Source organism: Pteropus medius, unplaced genomic scaffold (assembly GCF_902729225.1).
Source record: "Pteropus medius unplaced genomic scaffold, Ma_sr-lr_union100, whole genome shotgun sequence".
Lineage (NCBI taxonomy): Eukaryota > Metazoa > Chordata > Mammalia > Chiroptera > Pteropodidae > Pteropus > Pteropus medius.
Window position 1 is genome coordinate 16,208,590 of NW_024345601.1, and position 10,205 is coordinate 16,218,794.

Sequence of the window (10,205 nt, forward strand, 5' to 3'; positions counted from 1 at the left end):
AATCACAGTAGGATACTCTGGTGCTGAAAATAAAAAAATTAATAAAATGGAATGAGCATTACTAAGAGAGCCACTTAAAATAGAGTCAGAAGCCTATTAAGGAAGTGGGGCCGCCATGACTTAGGCACATCTCGCGTCTCAGTTCTCAGAGGTGCTATTAAGTTGCAAATGTGCCGCTAAATTCAGCTCATGGCTTAACCATACACATCTTGAACCATAAACATCCTAGAACAAAAACTGTTGTGTGGACACATACAGACTTTACCTCATTCTTGTAGTTTTTGCCCCCTTGTTTGCGTATTGGAACTAACCAATTTCTGTTAACCTAGCCAGCAATCCTTCATTTGCATAAAATAATTACATTTTGTGGTTTTTGCCTTTATAAACCCTGTATTTCTTTCTTCTCCTTGAAGCTCAGTTTGATTTGCTACCTGAATCTGTGACTCAGGTTGCAATTCTTTTGCTCAAATGAATGCCTTTTGTTCTTTATTACAGTCTGAACTTCTTCAGTTAACAATGTGTGTATAGAGCAGTGAAGACTCTTATAAACTGCTGGTGGGAGTATAATTTGATAAACCACTTGGAAACACTAGCATTATCCAGTAAAGTTAGTAACACTCATATCCCATGACCTAGAAAATTCACATGACCTAGAAAATGTATACCAGGACACAAGCACAGGAATATTTATAGCAGCTTTATTCAGCAAAACCCAAAAAGCAATCTAAATGTCCATTAGTAGTTTAGTAAATAAGTAAATTGTGCTATATTCATATGATGGAGTATTATATAGCAATAAAATAAATGAATTACTATTATACATAGAGCATGGATGAATCTCACAAGCACAATGTTGAATAAAATAAGACACAAATACAATATGATTCTATTTAAGGTGGGCAACACTGAACTACATTGCTTAGGGATATTTTATTACAGGCAAAATTAAGATATAGTAAAATTATAAAGATTAGCAAAAAAATCACCACAAAAGTCAGGATAGTACTAATTGGTAGGAAGGACATGAATGCTGGCAATGTTCTATTTCTATCTCACCTGGTTGGTATATGGATGTTTGATTATGAAATAAGAAAAAATCTCTTTCATTTGTTTTTTTACTATTACAGAAGAGACACAGGAGCTGAAGCCTGGCAGATGAGAATGAGTAGGCTATATAAGAGCCTGGGGAAGAGTATTCCACAGAGGGGGTGCCACCAATGCAATGGGCCAAGGAAGCGGCAAAACTTTGTTCAGAGAACTAAATCGAAGATATTACTTAAGCACACTGATCAACTACCGCGTATGAGGTTTGCATAGCAGAAATGTGCTGGACCAGGTAGGCCACAATGAGGAGTTTGAATTTTATTTCAAGGGCAATATAAAACCATTGATGGGTTTTAAACAGGAAATTGACATGATCTGATTTTCTTTTTTTGGAAGGTCATTTTGGTTGATGTATGAGAAATGAACTGGAGGACGGGTTCAATTCCAGTAATCATGAAGTAGTTCCTATTACGCTATATATGTATAATATATATATATATATATATATATATATATATATATAAAAATAAAAATTTTTTTTTAGAAAAAAATTTTAGAAACAACTACCTGAAGGTACTGGAGAGCAACTAAAATAAGACAGAAACTGAAGAGGGATCACCAACTGGTATAAGTAAACAACACAGAGTAATTGTCCTTTTTTTTTTTTTAACAGCATTCAACCTAAGGAAGGCCCGGTTGGTAATGCTTGGATTGTTAAAACTCAAATAGAAACCCAACCAGCGCTATTGGTTGAATAATAACTGATAGAGTTCAAGCAACAATAGCATAAGGAAAGTGTGTGTGGAGAAGGGTGGGGGTGGGGGGGTTGGAAGGAGCCACAGCTGGGGGCCACAAAGTCTGTATACAAACTCTGCTCTAGTCTGTCTGACTGCTGAACTACATGTACCCAGACAGACTCCAAGGAGAAATAAATCATATGAATAGGCTTATGTCTATTAAAGAAATTGAATCAATAATTAATAACCTTCCAAAACAGAAAGCACCAGGCTCAAATGGGTTCACTGGTGAATTCTACCAAACATTTAAGAAAATAATTATACTAAGTCAATACAATGTCCTCCAGAATAGAGGACAGGGAATACTTTATAACTCATTCTATGAGGCCAGCATTACCCTACTACCAAAATTAGACAAGGTCATTTTAAGAAAGGAAAACTACAGACTAATATAATATAAACATAGAAGCAAAAGTCCTCAACAAAATATTAACAAATTGAATTCAATAATGTATAAAAAGAATTATACACCATAACCAAGTGGAATTTATTCCAGGTATGCTATTCTGGTTCAACATGTAAAAATCGATTTATGTAATCCCTTACATTAATAGATTAAAGAAGAAATATATAGTCATATCAATAGATATGGAAAAGCATTTGACAAAATCCAACACCATTCATAGTAAAAACTCTCAGAAAAGTAGAAATAAGAAGGAACTTCTCAACTTCATAAAGAACATCTACAAAAAACCTATAGCTAACATCTTACTAAATGGTAAGAAACTAGTTGCTTTTCTGCTAAGATCAGAAACAAGGCAAGGATATCTCATCTCACCACTCCTATTCTGGATGTCTTAACTAATGCAATAAGACAAAAAAGACAATAAGAGGTATTCAGATTGAGAAGGAAGACATAAAACTGTCTTTGTTCACACAACAGGATTGCTGTGTTGAAAATCCCAAAGAATCAACAATGAAAAACCCCGGAACAAATAATTACAGCAAGGTAGCAGGACACAAGTTAATACACATAAGTCAATTACTTTCCTATATGCCAGCAATGAACAACTGAATTTGAAATTAAAAACACAATACCATTTACATGAGCACCAAAAAAGTGAAATATTTAGATATATAAATCTTTTAACAACAAATGTTTAAGATCTATATGAGAAAAACTGTAAAACTCTGATGAAATAAATCAAAGAAGACATAAATAGAGATTATCCATGTAAATATCAAGAAATATTTATAGGAAAATTTAATATTGTTAAGATAGCATTTCTTCCCAACTTGATCTACAGATTCAATGTACTCCCAATCAAAATCTCAGCAAGTTATACTGTGGACATTGATAAACTAGTCTGATTCTAAAGTTTTTATTGAGAGGCAAAAGATCTGGAAGGACCAATGTATTATTGAAGGAGAAGAACAAAGTCAGAAGATTCTGAAACTACCCAACTTCAAGATTTACTCTAAGGCTACAGTAATCAAGACAGTAGTATTGGTGAAAAAATATACAAATAGATTAATGGAACAGAATAGAGAGCTCAGGAACAGAGCCACACAAATATAATCAACTGATCTTTGACAAAGGAGTAAAGGAAATTCAAGGAAAAAAAATAATTGTCTTTTCAATAAGTGGTGCTGGAACAACTAGACAGCCATATACACATACATACACACATACAAAAATGAATCTAGACACCCACTTTACACCCTTTACAAAACTAATTCAAAATGAATTATAGACCTAAACGTAAAACACAACTATAAAACTTATAGAAGGTAATGTGGAAGAAAATCTAAGTGACTTTGGGTTAAGCGATGCCTCTTTAGAACAGCATTAAAAGCATAATCCATGAAGGAAAAAGTTAATAAGTTAAATTAAAATTAATAAAATTAATAGTTATTTAAAAATTAATAAAATTAAATTTTTCTGCTCTGCAAAAGACAGTGTTAAGAACATAGACTGGAAAAAATTTTTGCAAAACACATATTTGATAAAAGATCCAAAACATACAAAGAATTCTTAAAACCCAACCATAAGAAATGAACAACTCAATTTAAAAATGGGAAACGTCTTTGAACAGAAAGACTTAAAGAAGATATAAAGATGCTCCACATCATATGTCAAATTAAAACAATAATGAGATACTACTATGCATCTATCTGTTAGAATGGCTACAATCCAAAACACTGACAACACGAATGCTATAAGGATGTGGAGTAACGAAAACTCTCATTCATTGTTGGTGGAAATCTAAAATAGTACAGCCTCTTTGGAGAGTTTGACAGTTTCTTACAGAACTGAACATATACTTAAAGTATGATCAGCAGTTATGTTCCTTGATATTTACCCAAATGAGCTGAAAACTTATGTCCATACCAAAACTTACACACTGGTGTTTATAGCAGCCTTATTTATAAGGCTAATACTTGGATGCAACAAGATGTCTTTCGATAGGTGAATAGACAAATACTATGGTATATCCAGACCATAAAATATCATTCAGGAATAAAAAGAAATGAGTTATCAGGCCACGAACACATGGAGGAAGTTTAAATGCATATTGTTATGTGAAAGAAGTCAATCTGAAAAGATTTTATACTATATGATCCCAACTCTATGACATTTAGTCATGTAGGTAATTATGTTAATTAAAACTATGGAGACAGTAAGAGATCAGTGGTTATCAGAGATTCAGGGGATGGGAAGGAAGAATGGGATTTTTAGGGCAGTGGAACTATTTTGTATGCTATAGTAATGGTGGATACATATCACTATACATTTGTCAAAACTCATGGAATACATAAAACAAAGAGTGAATCCTGATGTAAATTATGGACTTTAATTAGTAATAATGTATCAATATTGGTTCATAAATTATAACAAATGCACTGCACCAATACAAGCGTAACTACTAGGGGAAACTGTGTGTTGTGGGGGGGGAGGTATGTGAGAACTCTGTACTTTTCAATCATTTTTTCCTTAAACCTAAAACTGCTCAAAAAATAAAGTATTAATTTTTTAACTGAAGGACATTGAATGGAAGACATTTTTATATAAATAAAAGCAGAAAGGATTTGTCACCAATGGACTGGCACTACAAAATGTGCTAACGGAAACTCTTCAGTGTGAGGCAAAATGTCACCAGATAGAAACTTGCACTTGTAATAAGGAGCGAAGAGCACCAGAAACACTAAATATGTGGGTGAATATAAAAAAAGGTGACTATATGTCAATTGCACCTCAATTAAAAAAAAAAGAACCTGGCAAAGTAAATGAACTTACATGGTTGGAAGACCCTTATATTCTATGAGAAGTGATACAATATATTAACCATAAGTAAACTGTGAAAAGTTAAGGATGAATATTTTCCTAGTTACCACTACAAAACCTCTAATTAGTAAAACTCTAATAATGCAGAGATATAGCTAAAAAGCCAAGAGATGATTTTAATTTATTAATCCAAAAGATAAAGAGGCAAAAAGAAACAAAGAATAGACAGGGTAAATAGAAAACAAATGACAGGATGGTAGACAAAAATTCAATCATGTAGGTAATTATATTAATTATAACTAAAAGATATTGTTAGAATGGGTTAAAAACAAAGAATCAAACTATCTGCTGTATATAGAGACATGTTTTAAATATAAAGACAGATAAATTGAAAGTTAGCAAATGGCAAAAGATATGCCATACAGAAACCAATTAAAAAAAAAGTCGAGTGGCAATATTAATATCAGATAAAATAGACTTTAAGACAAAGAACATTACCAGAGATAAAGAGAAATGTTTCATAATAATAAAGGAGTCAGTCATCAAGAAGTCATAACAGTCATAAATTTGAAGCAAAAATTGACAAAAATAAAGGGACAAAAAGAAAATTCCACTGGAGATACAGTAGTCATAGGTAGATTTAGGGAATTTGTAAACCAAGTGGGTTGCTAGAACAGTCTGTGGCCTTATCTTTAGAACATGTGAATCTGTGTGATATTACTATGACTGTATACTTGTTTTGGAAAATATTCTCTAAATTAGGCTTAGTTTGTTTTCCACATCATGGTCTGATACAGTTTATCTGTTTTATGAGTCAGGGAACAGTTTGCTTTGCAAGTGGTTGTTTCTGTTCCAGTTTTAAATTGGACAATTTAAAATGTATTTTAGAAATAGAATTAAGAGAATATGCTGAGAAGATTGAAATTGGGAGGTGAGGGGTAGGAAATGTTCAAGGGAGACTTTAATTTGGGACTTAATGCAAATGTAAAAACGAAGGTGTTATTTATTGAGTTGCAGATAGGGGGGAGGAACATTTAAGGCAAAAAAATCTTGAGTTGTGTTTTGGTCCTACCTAAGTTTGAAACGTTTGTTAGTCTTCTAAAATTTTGTATCAAGAAACACAGCTGGAGATAGCAGTCTGTAGTTTAAGGGGTGCTAATTGGGTGGAAGATAAATATTTGAGGGTCATCTACATATAGATGATGTAAGGTCACCTTTGAAGGTCAATAGTTTTAGCTCTTTATTCTTTTCTAGTATAAAGCTATATACATTTCCTTCTAGACACTGTTTTTGCTGTATTCTACAAATTTTGATACGTTGTATTTTTGTTGTAATTCACTTCAAAATAGTTTCAAATATCTCTGACGATTTTGTCTTTGCTCCCTGGGCTTCTTATAAGTGTGTCGTATAATTCCCAAATATTTGAGAGTCATCTACATACAGATGTAAGTTTAGATTACCTGAAAGTCTATCTGAAGGAAAAAAGGGGGCATACTCATTCATTTATTTAACATCATATTTTGAATGTCTTTCTTGTGCAAAGCATTATTCTAAGCACTGGAAAAATATCAGATAAATGAGATAGATAAGATAAGCAAATAAATAACCAAGGCAATATCAAATAGTTATAAATGCTATGGAGAAAATTAAAGTGATGGAGATTGACATTTGTGGGTAAGAGGGAATTTTATTAGCCTGAGTGCTCATGTAAGGTCTTCCTCACAGGTAACATTTTATCTGTTACTTGAAGGAAAAGAGGCAGCTAGCCTGTTAAAGAGTTGGAGGCAGAGAGTTCTAGGCAGTGGGGACAGCCTGGTATAAAAGTCCTAAAGTCTTCTTTCCGTAACATGTTCAAGTTACAGAAAGAAGGAGGATGGGGAAGGTGTTAGAATTGAGGTTGTAGATGTATGCAGGAGCCAGACCTGAAAAGTGTACATGGGCCTGGTAAGAAGTTTGATTTTATTCAACCGTTTTACTCAAGGGGGTAACAAGATCGATTTTTTAAAAAAAGGTTATACCAATAGTTCTATAGAGAAAGAGAAAAGTAGGGCACAACCATGGAAGTTAGAGGTAAATGTAAAAGCAGTTGGTACATGGCTTGCCGCAAGTACTTATCAATAAGTGAAAGCTTTGAAGGCAACAAAATATACAAATGACGTAAGAGTGCTCTTGATTGAAGGATATTCTTTCTTTCTCTCTCTCTGTCTTTCTTTCTTGGCGAGGCAATCCTCGATTGACCTCACAGATTGCAAGGACCTTGACAGCTTATAACCCCTTATTATTATTATTATTATTTACACCTACAGCACCTGGTCTTCCTAGGTGGTCTCCCATCCAAGTACTAACCAGGCCTGACCCTGCTTAGCTTCCAAGATCAGATTGGATCAGGCTTGTTCAGGGTAGCATGGCAGTAGACAAAGGATACTCTTATGAGTATCTCATAAGGATATTCTTATGAGTATTTTTGTGGAAACCAAGACAGAGTGAAATAAAAGGCCTTGGGAAATGACCACTTGCCTGAGGACTGTATTACTTCTTTGGCCCAAAGAAACTAATTTGGGCTGGCAGTTAAAAGTTATGACTGAAGATGCTCCAGAACTGAGATTCTAACATTGCCATGTACCTCTCACTCTGATCATAATTTTTTCCCCCTCTCTCCTATGACAGAGTATCTGGTAGTGTTATAGAAAATGTATACATATGAGGCCTATTTATTTTTTATTGAATTTATAAATCTTAGGAAAGGAGTTAAGGCATCCGGCCTGTGATCCATTTCTCTCCCATTCCTGGGGGTGAGGAGGTCAAAATGTGCTCAAAGAAAGAAGGCAGGTGACCCAGTATTGTAAACATGTTGATAACTGGACCTCTTGGAAAATATACTTTTATTTGCTAGGAGGAGAGTCTTTACCTATGAATTGCTCTTTGCAGGACATCCCTACTTTAGGATTGCTTCTGGTGAACCTATGGATTTCAGGAGAATGGCTTCCTGAAAAATGTCACATAAACTGTTTGGTTATATGACTATAAAATAAAAATGTCTTATAGACATTTAGGGTATATGTCCTTAAAGAAAAGGAAGGACCTGGGATCTGCCCTCAGGGTCTCTGCCTCTTCTTGCTTTGCTTGATCTTGTTGATTAATTATATTTTTGAAATTATTTGTAAAGCTCGAGACTGGATAAGATCTTTAATTTGTGTGAATTTGATTTGACAATATAATTCTTTGTTATACACACATACATGTTCAGCTACTGAATGCAATTATCTTTGAAACATGCCTTTGAGAACCCTGATGTCAGACTGATATTTCAATAGACAGAAGGGCAGAGAAGTTGAAAGAATAAACGAAGACATTATATTTTGGTGCAAGGAGCCCTAGAATAGGAGTTAGGATTACCGAGTTCTCATCCTCAATGTTATCTAACTATGTGACTTGAGCTTAGTTTTCCCAATAATAAAATGAAAGTGTTATATAATATGATTTCAGAAATCCCCTCTGATTCTAAAAACCTTGGATTCCAAAACAGTAAGTAAGAAAAACAATTTTGTTATGCAGGAAAAACTAAGGAATGAGAACTAACAGTGACCAAGTCTTCCCTCTGGTGGTCACCATGTTCAAAAGCTTGGCCTCATTCTTGAGGGCTTCAGAACCTCTCAAGCTCCACTAGCCTCTCTGACTGAATATACAAACTTCTCTCCAAACCGCTCTGTTCCCATATCATTTCATACTTCTGTTATGACACTTAACAGAGTCAGCTTCATTGTAGAGTTATTTTATCTTTCCATAAGATTTTAGTTTCCAGAGGACATGGTATGTGTTTTAATTATGTTTCCCCTATTGTGTTTATGCATTTTACACATAGGAACTTCTCAGTGAATGTCTGGAGCTGACTATATACCCAGGAAGACTCAAAAACAGTGGAGAATTTTATGCAGTGGCATTTTGTTTACTATGAGAAAAGCTTAATTTCTCAGTAGAGCTATGTTTTTATTACATTCTGGCTAGGTAGAGAGAAGAAAAAATTTCAAGAAATAATAATACCAAAAGAGATGTCGTAGAGGAGCTCGAAAGGCACAAAAATTAAAGTTTTGAATCCAATGTTGACTGTCAGAACACACTGTGAATAATTTTGGAATGGCTGGGCAACCCCAATATATTGAATAGGGCAGGGTTAAAGGATTTAAAAGTCTGAAAAGAGCTTTTCTGCTGAAGCAGTAGTGGTTTGAATATGAGCTGCGTCTTCTGCATATTAAGCTCAACCTGTTTGTCCCTTGCAGCAGAGTTGTTGAAAAGGTGGAAGCATTTCCAGGAAGATCATGAAAGGGCTGGTTGCTTTTAAGGAACACAATCTCCCTAGGAACACTTTGCCCCAAATCTCTTCTTTTCCACCTAGAAGGTGGTGGAGGGAGTGTGGGAGCGGAAGAAAGGAAGGAAGATAAATTGGGCATTTTAGTGGACAGAGAAAAGAGATAAAGGAGATTATTGAGGTCCCAGAGGCATAGCAGCCTAGAGAAATTTGATAGAGACAGGATTTCTGTGTCTCTGAATGGGAGGACTACTCGTTTCATTAAATAAGGTGTTTTGCAACTCAAAAAGAGAATGTGAACAGGGACATCTCCAACTCTGCGAGATGGAGCCAAAAATGACATCCCGTACAGCTTTGGCAATCAAATATGGTTGACATCATCTTCATCTGGAGAGATTTTATAAAAACACAGATTCTTGCAATCCCACAGAAAAACAAGTGAAAGATTTGAAGTCATTCTTTATAGGAGAGAAATATGAATGGCCAACAAACACACGTAAAATTGTTTAGCTTCACCAAGAATCAGGGAAATTCAAATCAAACCATTTTCGTTCAGCACACTGGCAAAAATTTAAAAGATTGATAATATTAAATGTGTGGGAAAATGGATACTCTTGCACACTATTAGTTGGTATGTAAATTAGTAATGCTCATTTGAGCATTGCAGTCTGGTGTTATCTATTACAGTACATTTTAAAATGTACATACAATTTGACCTAGCATTTCCATTTTTTAGTATTCACCCTAAAACAGTTCTTACACATGATCACAAAAATGCCAGAATAATGAGTTTAACTCTAGTATTTTTTGAAAACTTTTATCACAGAAAATT

General features: G+C 34.3%; 1 pseudogene; it reads right to left on the reverse strand.

The window, feature by feature from the left end:
• Positions 1-7,364: 7,364 nt before the first annotated feature.
• Positions 7,365-7,483, reverse strand: LOC120612109 (uncharacterized; annotated as a pseudogene).
• Positions 7,484-10,205: the final 2,722 nt, after the last annotated feature.